Raw genomic sequence first — 14,928 nt, 5'->3', positions numbered from 1 at the left:
AAATTTGAGGCACATAAATCGTAATTTACTGTCCTAGTCTTAAAAGATGGAATAAAGATTTCATCCCAGCAAAACATGGATTCCTAGGTCTCTTTCAGGAGTTCCTGAAATGGACATCCTGGAAACCAACAAGTACTTGCACTCCCAGCTGGAAAAAAGCAAACAGAACTTTTGAGACGTCACAGAGAAATTCCCCATGTCCCAAGCTACTGCTTACTCCCTTGCCAACCAATTGCAGAAATACAGTTAAGTCCTTGGGGTCACAGTCACCATGGTGATAAATGATTGTCCATCTTTTCCCCTAGAAACTAAACAAGCTCCATACTTCTTTTCCCTCCTTCATCAAAATAATCTCATCCTTGCTGCTGCTAAGTCACTTCAGTCGTGTCCGACTCTGTGAGACCCCATCCCTGGGATTCTCTAGGCAAGAGCACTGGAGTGGGTTGCCATTTCCTTCTCCAATGCATAAAAGTGAAAAGTGTAAGTGAAGTCGTTCAGTCATGTCCGACTCTTCGAGACCCCGTGGACTGCAGCCTACCAGGCTGCTCCGTCCATGGGATTTTCCAGGCAAGAGTACTGGAGTGGGGTGCCATTGCCTTCTCCAAATCTCATCCTTACTACACTCCTAAAAAGGTAGAAACAGGTAGTTTACCCTCACTTTGCAGAGGATGCTGAGGCATAAAGGAGTAAAGTTTGCCATGAAAGTGTAGGAGGAATAGAGGCTAAGATCTCATTCAGGCACTAAACTTTATTTTCTCTCCCAGGAATACATTTCAGATTCTATAAACACATAATATCGTTGTTAGCTTAAATGTCTTAGGATTAATTCAAATTTTTGCAGCTCATCCATTTGCAAAGCCCTGTGCTAGCTGCATGAGGGGTGAGTGAAGTGATAGAATATCCTGCCTACCTTATAGGAGCTTAAAGCTGTCTGTTCCCAACTAAACCACAGATATCTAGAGAGGAGAACATCAAAAACACACATAGAGGGAAGTCCTGATGTTGGCAGCAAGATCCTTTCCCCATATATGTTTAAAGAAGCTATTCCTGACACTCTTGTAAGATTGAGGTTATTTCCAGGAAATTAGAGAATCCGTAACACCCCTTTGTTATCTTTCCCTGAATATGATTTGCAGACAGAAAGTAACTCCAGGATCTGGACTTTGAGACACAGGGCCAAAATGAGAATGAGGCCTGGTAACAGGCCAGGTCAGTGCAAAGGCTACCGCTTCCTGCTCCAAAGTCAGTCTTTCCTTTTGGAAATCCACTGGAACATCTCAAACCTGTTCACAATTAGGGGAGTGTTGGAATTAAAGTGACTAAAGAACATGGGAGTGAGGGCACCAGAGGGACAGGGATATAAGGGACAATTCTTACTGACACTGAAATTGAGTTTGTTATCAAATATCTACCATTATTTTTCAATAAACCAATGGGGGATAAAATTTGCTATCCAACTTACTGATATGGACTAAAAAGTAAAAATTAAAGCCTAGTTATCACAAAAGTGAAAAGAAGAGTTTCGAAATATGGGAATGGAAAGTGTTTTTTTTTTTTAGTCATTTATTATAATCATAAATACAGTTGTTGTTTTTTTTAACTGTAGAAGAAGAAAGATATCACCCAACATTTTCATGTAAAAGTAACAGTGCAAAGATTAAGAGCATGTGCCCTGGGACCAGACTTCCTGGGTTCAAGCCCAAGTTGTTTATCTTCTCCATTTCCTCATTGTAATGGTAATAAGATTAGTATATACCTCCTCAGGGAGTGGTGATGATTGCAAGGTAAATCTCTAGAATCTACTACAACAGGGCCTTGGCAAACACTGTGTATTAGTTCTCCCTCCAACTTAACACAACACCCTTAGCATTTGAGCATATATCTTTCAGATATTTTTCTCTTCATGTACCTTTTTACACAGTTGAGTCCAGATAAATTTTAAAATATTTGAAATATTAGGGGGATTACTGCAACTCTTACCATGGGAGAACTGTCAGCTCTACAGTCCTTGGAGCCTTCCCAAACACACAGGGAATTCCTACTCCCAGGTTCATATTTTCCTTAAGAGGCTGCAAGACTTGGTAAAGCGGCTCAAGATTTGGGGCCACAACTCAGCGTATCTGAACTCTGACTTTGCTTCATTCCAGGTGAATCATCTTGAGAAAGTTATTTTACCTTCTTTGATGTTCTCCCTCCTCAGCTCTAACTTGGGAGGAATCAAATGATTGTAGCTGGGAGGCTAATAAATCAGACGTGGGAATCCCTGCATAGAGCCTGGTACCCAGGTGACATCTGTCCTGGAGTGGCCCCTCCTTCTCCCTCGAAGGCTGGACCACAGCAGCAGGGCCAGCTTCCCTGAGACAGCATTTCTCTTTACCCAGAGTGTGAAGAGTACAAAGGTCCAGCATGGCCCTACCTTAGAGAGTTTCAAATATAAGGTAGATCGCAGCATTCAAGATGCCTTTTAACCTTGGTTAACATGAAATCTGAGAAGCCCAAATGTGTCAGAGCCCTAAAGTGGAGATACTTGATGGAAGGAGGCCTAGGTCTGGAGACCCTATTTCTCCCTAATCTCTGCCTTCACCTCCTCTGACACTTTATAGGAACTCTATAGGAGTTTGAAGGAACAGAGTTTGAAAGACAGTTTGTAGAAGGTCACTTAGTAATGAGGAGATTCAGACATCACATGGAGTAGATGACCATCAATGTCTAGTCTAGCATTAGGATTATGTGGTTCTAAGAATTAACTAACTGCCTATTCTGGTGTGTATGCTTTATTGTCTACTGTATGTTGGGTCCTACAGCACTGTCTCTAGCCTCACAAAGCTCACAGTCTAGTTGGAAATCTATGAGAAATATTTGTATAATAATTAGAAAACTTGGGGGACTTCCCTGGTGGTCCAGTTGTTAAGATTCAGTTCTCTCAATGCAGGGACCCAGGTTTGATCCCTGGTTAGGGAATTAGATCCTGCATGCTGCAACCAAGACCTGGTACAGCCAAATAAATAAATAAATATTTTAAAAAATAATTAGAAAACTGTGAAATTCCACATAGAGTAATACAATTGATACTCAGAATTTTAATTACTCTTAAAGGCTTATAATTATGGCTTATCTTCATATCATTCAAATGAATGCTCTTCACCTTGACCCTTTCACTGATTTTTCTTTTCATTCTTTCAGTTAATACCAGATATACCTGTCCAACACTCTGTACCTGGCTTCCCCCCATGCCCCTGCAATGTCTGCATAATGCTTGATGATGCATATGGTATTGAAATGAATGTGGGCTGAAGTGAAGAACTAAAGGGGTTTCTTTTTAAAGTGAAACTAATAAAAAAGAAAGAAAGAATGAAATCCACTGCTATTTCCTCTTTCCCTCTGTTATAGGCAAGTCACACAACCTGTGCAAATATTCATCCTGGGCAATTCCTTTTGAGAAATCAGTCCTGAATATTCACTGGAAAGACTGATGCTGAAGCTGAAACTCCAGAAGATACAGGAAGGGAAAGGTGTCTGTTATCTATTCACGCAGCTTGCAAAGAACACAGTCAAGATTTTTGAGAGTCTTGTCGGGAGCACTGACATGGCCTACCTACTTCCAGAGACAGAAATTCTGTGAGCTCCTGGCCCAAGGAAACCAGCTGGTAGAGAGACTTGCCAGCAAACTGACCATTGGTAAGTTGTCTTACGGGCTCTGAGGACCCTTAGCTCCTCCTGAGGTTCTAGCCTCATATGAGACTCTTCGCCTCCATGATTTCTAGAGTGACGTAGTAGCTGGGTGTCCTGTTTTGTGCTGGTCTCAGCCAAAGGACAGTAATACTATCAGCTAGAAATACCTGGGGGGTCCTCCCCTGGGTCTGAGGCAAGCCTCCATAGACATTTCCCTTTTAGCCAAAGTTGTGGCTGGACCGACCCTTTTGGTTCTTATTATGATTGTAAGATAAACCTCAGCAACAACCGTCAGGGAACTTTGAAAAACACTTTGAAAAAGTTATATCACTCACACTTCCAGAAGGATGCTTGGCTCACCCAGGGCCACCCAGTGAGGTCAGGGTCAAGAGGCAGAGAGCCCGGGCTAGTGGTTCTGCCTACCTTGGGTTGACGATGGGGTACCTAGGGTTTCATAGATTCACTCTTTATTGGTGAATTGAAAACAGAAAAGAGGGAATTAAAGTGTCGGAAAGAAAAAGAAGTGGTCAAACAACAGTTATTTAAATCAGCCAGGGATCTCTAAAACAAGAGAAACTTCAGAGTTGGGACAGCGTGCCTCACCATCTGTTATGTAGCTGTCCATGTGATTCTTTGAGATAGCTGTCTTTGAAGTGAATGCCTTTGGAATCAGCACCTTACTATCAGACATTTGAGTTATAATTTTAAAATAAGAGGTCTGTTATGTGCTTACTGTATACCTGATTCTCACTTCATATTCTGGGAACCATGACAATGTCAGGACTGGTGAGTACAGTGGAGAATACACAGGGATGAAGGTCACATTGTTACAACAGCCTCTGTTATCATGGGCTCTGGGGCAGGAGGCAGCAGCCATCCAATCACTTTTTGATTTTAAGAATAATTGATATCTAATAAAATGACCACTGTAGTATTAGTTCTGTAAGCGTTGAAAAATGTGGTAAGTGTACCACCACAATCAAGATATAGAACAGCTCCATTACTCCTAAAAATTCCATTGTGCCTCTTTGTAGTTAACCATTTCCTCCAAACCAAGTACCTGGCAACCACTAGGTCTGTTTTCTGCCCCTTTAGATTTTTTTTTTTTTTTAATCTCCAGAATGTATCAGTAGTTTGTTCCTTTTTATTGTTGAGTGCTATTCCATGATAGAGATGTACCACTTTTTGTTAATTCATTCATCCACTGATGGGGCATTTAGATTGTTTTCAGTTGGAGGCAATTATGAGTAATAGCTATTAATATTCACATACAGATTTTTGTGTGAAAATACATTTTCACTTCACTTTGCTTGGATAAATATCTTGGAGTGGGATTGCTGGGTCATATGGTGAGTGTATGTTTAACTTAAAGGAAACTGCCAAGCTGTTTTCCAATGTGGTGAAACCATTTCACATTCCCTGGAGTGATGGTCAGAGTTCCGGCTGTTCCCCAACGCCAGGTCTTGACATTTTCAGGTTGTTGCTCTTTGACTTTTTGTCTTTTAACAGGTGTGTGGTTGCCTATTGTTGTGATTTTAATAAATTTGCCTAGTGACTAAAGATTTTGAAGACCTTTTCTTATGTCTATTGACCATCCATACATCTTTGGAAAAGTAAGTGTCCAACTATTTTGTCCATTTTAAAGTTTAGTTGCTTATCTTCTTATTATTGAGTCTTGTGAGTTCTTTGTATTTCTGGATACAAGTCCTATAACAGATGTTTGATTTGTCAGTATTTTCTCTCAACCTGTGGCTTATTTTTTCATTGTTTTAATTCTCTTTCAGAGCAAAGAATTTCTTATTTTTGATGAAGTCCAACTTATGGATCATCATTTTGTAGTTCTCTCTAAAACAAGGTTTTTTGTTTTTCCATATAGATTTTACAGTGAGCTTGTCATTATCTATAATAAAGCCTGTTGGGATGCTGAGTGGCATTGCATTAAATCTATGAAAAGTTTAAGGAGAAATGACATTTTCAAAAAATGTTTATTTATTTGGCTGTGTAGGGTCTTAGTTGCAGCACACATGAATCTCTCATTTTGCTTCCTTGCCAGACACTCACCTCCAGCTGTTGGCCCAGTTCCTAACAGGCCATGGACCAATACTGATCTGTGGCCCTCTGGTTGGGGACCCCTGAACTAGAGTCATTCTGACCTAAAAGTAAACCAACCAGAGATCCATGGCCTCTAGTTTCTAAAAATCTGTATTATTAAAAACTGAAGTGAGATGTCTATCTGGTTTCTGCGCAGTTGTCTTGAGATATGTTGACAGGTGATTATAGCCAGAAATACCTTGAAAAATAAATAAATCATATCAAATATTCAGAGAGAGAGAGAGAGATCTAAAAGCTACAAGAGCCCTAGGAGGTTACATTGCCTGAGGAGACACTATTCAGTGGAACCCTTCATATACTATTACATAAATTTGTCTATAGCATTTTAAAGCCAATATTTATAGGGGCATTGGTGGTTCAGTGGTAGAATTCTCGCCTCCCATGTGGGAGACGTGGGTTTGATTCCTGGCCAATGCATCACGGTCTTTTTATTTTGGGCTTCCCTGGTGGTTCAGAAGGTAAAGAATCTGCCTATTATACGAGACAGTTGGGTTTAATCCCTGGGTTTGGAAATCTCCCTCCCCAGGAGAAGGAAATGGCAACCCACTCCAGTATTCTTGCCTAGAGAATCCCACAGACAGAGGAGCCTGGTCAAGGGGTCACAATGAGAAGGACATGACTGCGCAACTAACACACACCCACACATTTGTCCACAGCACTTTAAAGCCAGTATTTAGGTCTCTGAGTGTCCTGTGTGTCAGAGTGTATTTTAGAGAAGTCATTGAGTCTACTTCCTCATCCACATTATGAGTTCACTATGTGGAACACCTACTGCTGTCTCTCCTACCCCAACTCTAGGCGCACTGAAACACCTATCAGAAATGGATCCTATGCTTTCTCTCTGAAAGGATGGTCGCTTTGGTTTCTGGTGTCCCTTCCATGGGCTTCAGATGAGCACCAGCTGTCAGGTTGAAGCTGGTTGCCTTATTTTCATCTCCTGTCTTATTTGCCTCCTTCTCCATCCCCCACTCAGGCTCAGCATGGGGGTCCAGGAGGAAGAAGTGAATGGAGTCCTGGAGGACTCACTAGACGAAAAGTATCTGGCCATTCCAGTCGCCATGACTCCCACCAGTCTTCCAGCAGCAATGCCTCTGTGTATGATGTGCAGGACACCAACTCTGATGTAGACTGAGCCAGTGAGTACTCCCAATACAAAGAGAATAACCCCCGACAACCAGAAGACTGAATAATAAAGCTCTGGTACCTTCTACCTGCTCACCACCTCTGTCTAGGCTAATTGAGATCATCTCTGCAGGCAGACCCTAAGAACTAACATTGAAAAAGTAATTAGGCTGAACACATTCCTGGGACCAAGTTTTATGTCCCTGGTGTGTCTGTTCATTTGCATTCTCCCTGGTCCACACCTCACCTCTGTCTCTCTGGCCCCCACTGGCATGTATGCAAGCTGAGGAACCCTGGGTAAACCAGAGTGCAGAGAGTGAAGGGATCATGGCAACTTCTTTGCCACCCTTCAGCAAGCACATGTACATAATATAATTCCTTATTTAAGATGAAGTATCTTAGCTTTTCTAAAATGTTCTTGCTAATTACAGTTCCAGAACAGTGCCCCTTAGGCTCATCTAGTTGTCCAAGTTTATTGGCCCTCTTGCTCATATTTGAGGTCCACTTGTCATGGTTCCTGAGTTTAAGCACGAGTGTCCATCCCCCCCTCAATACATTTTACTTTCTCTAGAGAGAAAAAGACTATCTTAATATGCCCACTATTAACTGAGTTTTTCATAATGATATAACGATGTCAGGGTTTTGTCTTTTTTCCAGTGATGGATATAAATACATACTTTTTGTTACAAAGTCCATTCCCTTACAAAAGCACCTTCATTTTTGCTTCCCCTTTCACCCTGAGGTGCATAGGGAGGTCTTTGCATCTCTTATAGATGTTCAGTCATAAATCAGGTGGGAGAGGTATTTAGTAGAGAGGAATTCCTTCCTAGTACCCACAAAGTCATACTGAAAGGGGGCCACTCCTTTCCCAGTGCTGGACAAGCTCTATTCAGAGGTCTGCAGTATTTTTCAAGCATGTGTCAACCCCCCCCACCCCCTTAGACGTCACAGGTCCTTGTGTAGGAGGTGACCCTGAGGTGTGTGAGCTTAGCCCTGGGCCATGCTTTGTTTGAAAGCCTAAGGGTTCTTACAGGAGGTTACGGGGTGTTTCCTGATGAGAAGAGGAAGTTGGCAGAAGATTGGTGAAAGTTAGTGATCTAGCTGAAAGGCCCTGGCCATGGCATTACTAATAAGGACTCTCCACATTCTGCAGCGAGATTCCAGAATCAACAAGAGGAGGACTGGGATTCATGTGGGAATGGAGACAGGGTGGATGGAAATCTCTTTTAAAAAATTAGAGCCTAGGGGCCCAGAAAAGAACTTCGGATGTTTCCCCCTCAGAAATAAAACAAACAAACAAACAAAACAACCTTTTGCACCTACTGTTTCTATCTTAGTTGGAATTCTTTGTTCCCATGCTTCCAATACTTAGAGTTAAAAATCCCACATAGAGTTCTTTTTGACCCCAAGAAAAGTAAAGAAAGTGAAGTCGCTCAGTCATGTCCGACTCTTTGTGACTCCATGGTCTGTAGCCTACCAGGCTCCTCCATCCATGGGATTTCCCAGGCAAGAGTACTGGAGTGGGTTGCTATGGGGATCTTCCCAACCCAGGTATCAAACCCAGGTCTCCCGCATTGTGGGCAGATACTTTATCATCTGAGCCATCAGGGAAGCCCTGATCTTTGACCCCAATGTTTTACTCAAATCCCATGTCTAATTTGTCAAGAATATGTGTTTTCTTGTTGGTTAAGTCTGGACTTTGCTCTTCACAATCCTACCCTTTCCTGTTCTCTAAATGAGATCTGATAAAAGTGGGAAGACCAACTTAACACTTGATCCTCAACTCCCTCAAGACCTTAGGTTCCAGAAACTCTCAGGATGATGGGGTTAGCCTGTCTTTGTATCTTTTCTCTGTCTCTGTCCTCAACTTCAGCTTTTTCCTGGCCTGTCCCTGAAGCCAGGGAAACCTGTGAGGACTGTTTGGGCTGCTCCTCTAACTGAGGAACCCTGCACATCCCTGTTTCACCTGCAGAGAAGCTTCAGGCAGTGCTTTTGGGGGTTTTCCAGGATCCCCTGAGGCACAGGTGCCCATGGGTCTAAAAAGTGAGCCTGTGATTCCCTTGATGCCCTTGGCCCTTTCACCCCTATAGAGGAAAGGGCAACCACTTCCTTTATGCTGCCTAGAAGGGACCCCCAAAGGGTCCTCCAAGGCAGGAGGAGGAAGAATTCTGTCCTCTGAGGAGGTGGGGGAGCAGGGAGATAGGTCAAAGAGGGAAAGAAAGAGGGGAAAGTGTAATGAAATTTCCTGATGAGAGCTGTCAGGATGTCTGCCTCACCTGGAACTGTCATCCCAGTTGCTGGTGTGGCTGAGTCAATTCCTGTCCCCGTTTACAGTTTGGAAAACTAAGCCAGAGGAGAACAAGGTCGACCTTGGCAACAGGATGTCCAAAAAACAGCCTAGTCTGGTCTTGTGGGGGCAGTGGTGAACTGTGAGTGTGAACAATGGAGGAAATCATTGAACAAAGAAAAGGTTAACTGCTGAGGACTTCTCTGGTGGTCCAGTAGTTAAGAATCCAGCTGCCAAAAAAAAAAAAAAAAAAAAGAATCCAGCTGCCAATGCATGCAATACAGGTTTGATCCCTAATCCTGGAAGATTCCACAGTGTTGCCGGGGCTGCACACTACTACCAAGACCCAGCAAAGCAATGAAAACAAAGCGCAGCCATTAAAACAAAAGAAAGTAGACAAATAAAGACCCGTATTTTTGAAAAGAAGGAAAGAAAAGCAACTGATGGGGAAAAAAGAATATCCCCTCAGCTTTTATTTTAACTTTATGTCAAAAAGTCCTTAGGAAGAGGAAACAGTATCTTTCAACAAAAGAAGTGCTTTCTTCCTTTGGTCTTTCTGTGGTGAGACAAAGGTGGAAACTTTTCAGATACTACTTTCAGACATGACTTAGCAACTGAAAAACAACTTTTCTCTGAGAACTGTCTCTACTTCGCGGTTAAAATTCCAACTCCATGACTTGTTAAGCAGGAAAATTAAGCAGGCAAATAAAAAGAAGTTTGGGGTGTTCTAGTAGTTGGAATTAAACTGCCCTTTTAAAAAGAATCTCAGCATCTTTCAGGATCTTCAGGCAGGTTCTGATGGCTAGATCTTCAACTGAATTCACCGCAGGCCAAGAAAATTTGATCGGCCAGCCGTTGATGTTCGATACTGTCAAAGGGCCAAATGCCCTAAAACACAGCCTTTGTTACAGTACCTGCTAAAAGGTGACAGCGTGATGAAGTTGGACTTGTTGTTTAGCATAATAGCACCTTAATGTTTATGTTGTTTAGTAGATTAGCATACACCACAGCAGCAGGACTGGGGGCGCCCACAGCCCCACCCCCAGGACTCGGCCGGGAGGATATCGGGGAAGCGCAGCGGAGAAGTTGACCGCGGGGTCAGGCGCTTCGGAGCAGAGGGCGGGCCAGGGCAACAAGCCCTACGGCTCCTTGGTGGATTCATCGATCGTTTCGGAGAGCGAGAGTGCCGACGCCTGGGCGGCGGAAAGGGCCACCTGGGGCGGGTCCGCAGCGCGGGAGAGAGCGGTCTACACTGCTGGGCGACGGGGTCGCCTGGGTCTTAAACGAAGATACCCCCCACCCCCACCCATCCCAGCTCCCGTGGTTCCCGGAGCGGATGCCTCCGCAGAGGCAAAGCAGTGGGACTGGGGACTGCGCTGGGTGTGGGATGGGAAGCCAGACTGTGGGGTCCGAGGGTCCTGGTTTCTGGGGAGGGAAGGAGCCCTAAAACAGGGGCTCTTGGGAGCCGAGGTCTCCTCGCCAGAGAGATCATTGGTGGTTCCAGGTTCATTCTTCAGTTTGAAGGACTGGTGACCAAGAGAGTGCCGGCAGAACCTGAGATTTCGGTGGACATAGGGTCAAACTCCAACGCGGACCTCGTTTCTGTAGTGTAGTGGTTATCACGTTCGCCTCACACGCGAAAGGTCCCCGGTTTGAAACCGGGTGGAAACAGATTTCCTCCCTCATCCCCCTCCCCCCCCCGCCCCCCGCCTCCGAGATTTAGATTCCCATTCAAGAAATTACAAAGAAAGGTGGAAGGTGTGGCAGTGGGTGCACCTGCATTTTCCTTAACCCAAGAAGCTTGGGAGGAGTTCCTTACCACCTGAAAGCCCCATTGGCCCTAGAACCAGCCTTTCTTTCTCTGCCCTGAGTCACGTTGCAGAACAAGCCACAGTCAGTGAATTCAAGGAGGGCACAGGACAAGGCTGACTTAAGGATACCTTTACCTTCTGAAATCCCCTCACCTTTTCATCTAGGCCCTACATCGTCTATACCCGCTGACACTTGTTATGTCTCAGAAAACCAAGAAGTTCATCCCTTCTGAAGACACTTAGCTTTCCCTTGCCCCAGCACACAGATGGGACAGTCTGATTTCTGTAACTGGACAAAAGAGAACGAATTCAACTCTACACCGCAGGCTGGAGCCAATGACCCAAAGGTGAAGAGGGTCAGGTTCTGCAAATTGAGCTCATCAAGAGGAAAAGCAGCCGGTCCCTGTGCCATTATCTGGGTGGGGCCTGGAGTCAGGTCAGAGATCAGGGAGTAAATGGACCACTCACCACCGCCTGAGAGCCAAGTGGCCTCCCTTCACAAGGAAACAGGTTCAGAAACAGAGCCTCTCACCAAATCTGGATTCCAGTTCTTCCCCATGACCTATGACACCTGCCCTGTCCCCGCCTTGGACCACGCCAACTTCCTCGCGCTCAGACCAAGAGCAGTCTCTGATGCAGGGCTTTCCTCAGATCCCACATCCAGTTAGGACTTTGTGTTTGCTTCTCGGCCCATGTGGACTTTGGGCTACACAGGCCCTCTTGTTCTAGACTCTGGATTTGTGTAAACGACTCTCCTGATAAAGGCGGGAAATTAGTGGAACACTCGGCTCCCTCACCCTGAAGCTCGAATGAGGATGGTGGGGGCGGTTGGGCTGCAGTTAGGCTCCGTGCTGGGCGGCTTCCCTCTTCTGGGCCCGGCCTCATGGGCAGGGGCAGGGTCGGGTCCCTCAGCCGCTCCTCTCGCCGATATTGGAGCCCCGCGCCTTCCCTTGTGGCTGCAGGGAGCCGTGTGTCTGTGGTTCCTCGGGCACCCGCTGTCCCTCCACCTCGTCCGGGAAACGACCACCGCCCCCTGGTCCAGTAGACATTGGACTGCAGCGCCGGATGCAACTGCGAATCCGCTCCTCTGACTGGACCTGGGAGGTGAAAACGGACATGGAGGGGAGGAAAGCAGGTGAAAGCTCATGAAATGTCCCCATCTAAAGCTGCTTTCAAGTCCGCCTCTGGGGACTCAGGCTCCAGCGCTGGTGAGGGTGCTGCTGCGCGGTCGCACCCTCGATTGTACTCGGAGTCCACGCGGAACCAGGTGGAGCCCCGCGGCCTGGGGGCCGGTGCGCACGCGGCCAGCGCCTCCCTCGGGGTCGGAGCCCCTGAACCTCAGACCGGAAGAAAACGCAGTGACCGCCGCACTAGGAAAAGAAGAAAACCCCCTGCGGGAGGGAACGCAAATGCATCCCCAAACTTGTTACCCTTTACTTCTAAAGGAAACCAGAGACAGACAGACACACAGACAACATTGCATTAAAGTCTTTCAGCAAGAAGAAACTGCGCCCTGTGAGGTGAAACCAAAAACCTCTCCAGACACCTGTTTTCTGGGAAAGCCGCCTACCTCTCTGCTGTCCAAGGTTAAAATTCGCGCTCCATGACCTGTTGAACTGGATAATTTAAAAGGTCAAATAAAAGGCATTTCAGACATTATAAAAGGTAAAAAAAAAAAAAAAAGCTGTCCTTCAAGAAGAATCTCAAATACAATAAGGGAGGAATACACAACCGTGAGATCCGACGAGGACCCACCCTGATCCCTCCGCGGCTTTATACCGGGCCTGGTCGGCAAACGAATTCAATACAGGCCAGGAAGCGAAACTCGGCCAGCGTTGATGTTCAGTATTTTCTTTTCTTTACATTTGTGTCTATACATTCCAGTGGGATGAAGCTCCTAGATCTAGAAGTACTATTTCAAAAGGCACACACGTTTATAGAGTGGACAGACCATGCCACATTGCCACCCCAAACCAGAGGAGATACACTACAGGGGTTGCGATGAACAGCCTCCTGTTTTCCACACTGATAAAGGTACAGCCTATTAACCAGGTTAGATTTTAGTCCATCTGAGGTCAAAATTTGTTATGTATCTGTAATTTTCTGACCAAGGGAGTTAAGGGCCTAACACCTTTTCTTTATTAGAGTTCTTCAAGTATGACACACCTCTTGGTATGCACTGCCTATTTCCTTGACAGTTTTGTATATGTCCTAGCACTCTGTTCTTAAACAACATATTCATTCATACATGTGATTTTCTGCCAGTTGTGTATTACATCTTTTTGGGGCCTTTTACCATGCTGAAATTTATTTAAATCTTTGTACAGTTGGCTTACTCTCTTCCAGGGGTCCATGTCCTACTCAGTAAAGCCTTCCTCCTCTCTGTGTTTGCCTCTAATATATTGTTTCATAATTAGAGCCACTAAATACCACTGACTCATTGTTCTTTGTAAGATATGCTTTCTTTTTCATTTGTAGCATGGATAATCGATTGTTAAAACATCATTTCCACAATGATGAAAAATTAATCTTATTATATGTTGTTGTTTAGTTGCTAAATGGTGTCTGACTCTTTGGGACTCCATGAAAGGTAGCAACCAGGCGTCTCTGCCTATGGGATTCACCAGGCAAGAATACTGGAGTGCGTTGCCATTTCTTTCTCTGATGTTTGATATTTTCAAATAGCCAGATGACTGGAGATGTCAGCCTTTGCTGTTCTTCCTGCTAAATGTGAAAGTGTGATGAAAGTTTTGGATTTAAACTAGATGACTAGAATAAGCTATAGCAGCGGTAACTCAAGAAACCCCTTTGCCCGGGACGACGCCAGTGAAGCAATGCTGCGAAAGGAGCATGCAGGTCAGGCACTTTAGAGGAGAGGGGAAGGCTCTTTGTTTCCAGATAGGATTAAAGCATCAATCATTTCCAAGAGCCAAGCCCAGTGACCGCAGGAGCAGTGGAAAGGGCCACAGAGGTGTGGGTCTGCAGCCAGGTGGGATTTTGTCCACCCCACCCAATCATCGGGTTGCCTGGGGCTCAGAGACATCTAACTGCCCTGGCTCCTGCAGCTTCTGAGAACTGGAGAGTCAGCAGGGGTGACCGCTGTACTCTGGCCTAAAGCTGTGCATTCCTTGCAGGATCCTGAGGTCTAACTGCTGGGATGCTCACAGGGACCTCGCTCTGGAGGAAACAAGGAACCCTAAACCAGGGCCTTTCAGGAACCTCAGTCTCCTTACCTGAGGGATCATCTGTGCTCAGAGAGCTCTCTTCCTTTCAAAGTTTGAGGGCAAGTTGTGTCCAAACATACTTTTCTGGGATGTCACTAGGTCTACTTGACCATGTGGTTTCTGTAGTGTAGTGGTTATCACGTTTGCCTAACACGCAAAAGGTCCCTGGTTCGAAACCAGGCAGAAACAGCTTCACTTTATCCCAAAGTTTTTTGCATTTTAAACATAAAAAAAGCCTGCAAGAATCATAGGAAGAGTTCTGTGACTTCCTGAAAGCCTACTCAGCACTACAAACTAGGCCTCCTTTTTCTGAGTCACTGCAGACACCAGGCCACAATGAGTTACTCCAAGGAGGGCACAGAACAAAGCCAACCTCAGGTCACCTTTCAGTTCAGTTTAGTTCAGTTGCTCAGTCGTGTCCAGCTCCTTGCGACCTCATGGGCTGCAGCACACCAGGTTTTCCTGTTCATCACCAACTCCCGGAGCTTACTCAAACTCATGTCCATTGAGTTGGTGATGTCATCCAACCATCTCATCCTCTGTCATCCCCTTCTCCTCCTGCCTTCAATCTTTTCCAGCATCAGGGTCTTTTCCAATGAGTCAGTTCTTCCCATCAGGTGGCCAAAGTATTGAAGCTTTAGCTTCAGTATCGGTCCTTCCAATGAATATTAAGGACTGATTTCCTTTAGGATGGACTGGT

General features: G+C 45.1%; 2 non-coding genes across 2 annotated transcripts; both read left to right on the top strand.

Annotated features, from left to right (window-relative positions):
- Nucleotides 1-10,791: 10,791 nt before the first annotated feature.
- TRNAV-CAC (transfer RNA valine (anticodon CAC)) lies at nucleotides 10,792-10,864 on the top strand. The gene has a single exon. It is a non-coding gene; the product is annotated as a tRNA-Val (tRNA).
- A 3,480-nt stretch (nucleotides 10,865-14,344) lies between these two features.
- TRNAV-AAC (transfer RNA valine (anticodon AAC)) lies at nucleotides 14,345-14,417 on the top strand. The gene has a single exon. It is a non-coding gene; the product is annotated as a tRNA-Val (tRNA).
- The last annotated feature ends 511 nt before the right edge of the window (nucleotides 14,418-14,928 follow it).

This window comes from Muntiacus reevesi, chromosome 1 (genome assembly GCF_963930625.1).
Source record: "Muntiacus reevesi chromosome 1, mMunRee1.1, whole genome shotgun sequence".
NCBI lineage: Eukaryota > Metazoa > Chordata > Mammalia > Artiodactyla > Cervidae > Muntiacus > Muntiacus reevesi.
This window is presented reverse-complemented; position numbering and strand designations above follow the sequence as displayed.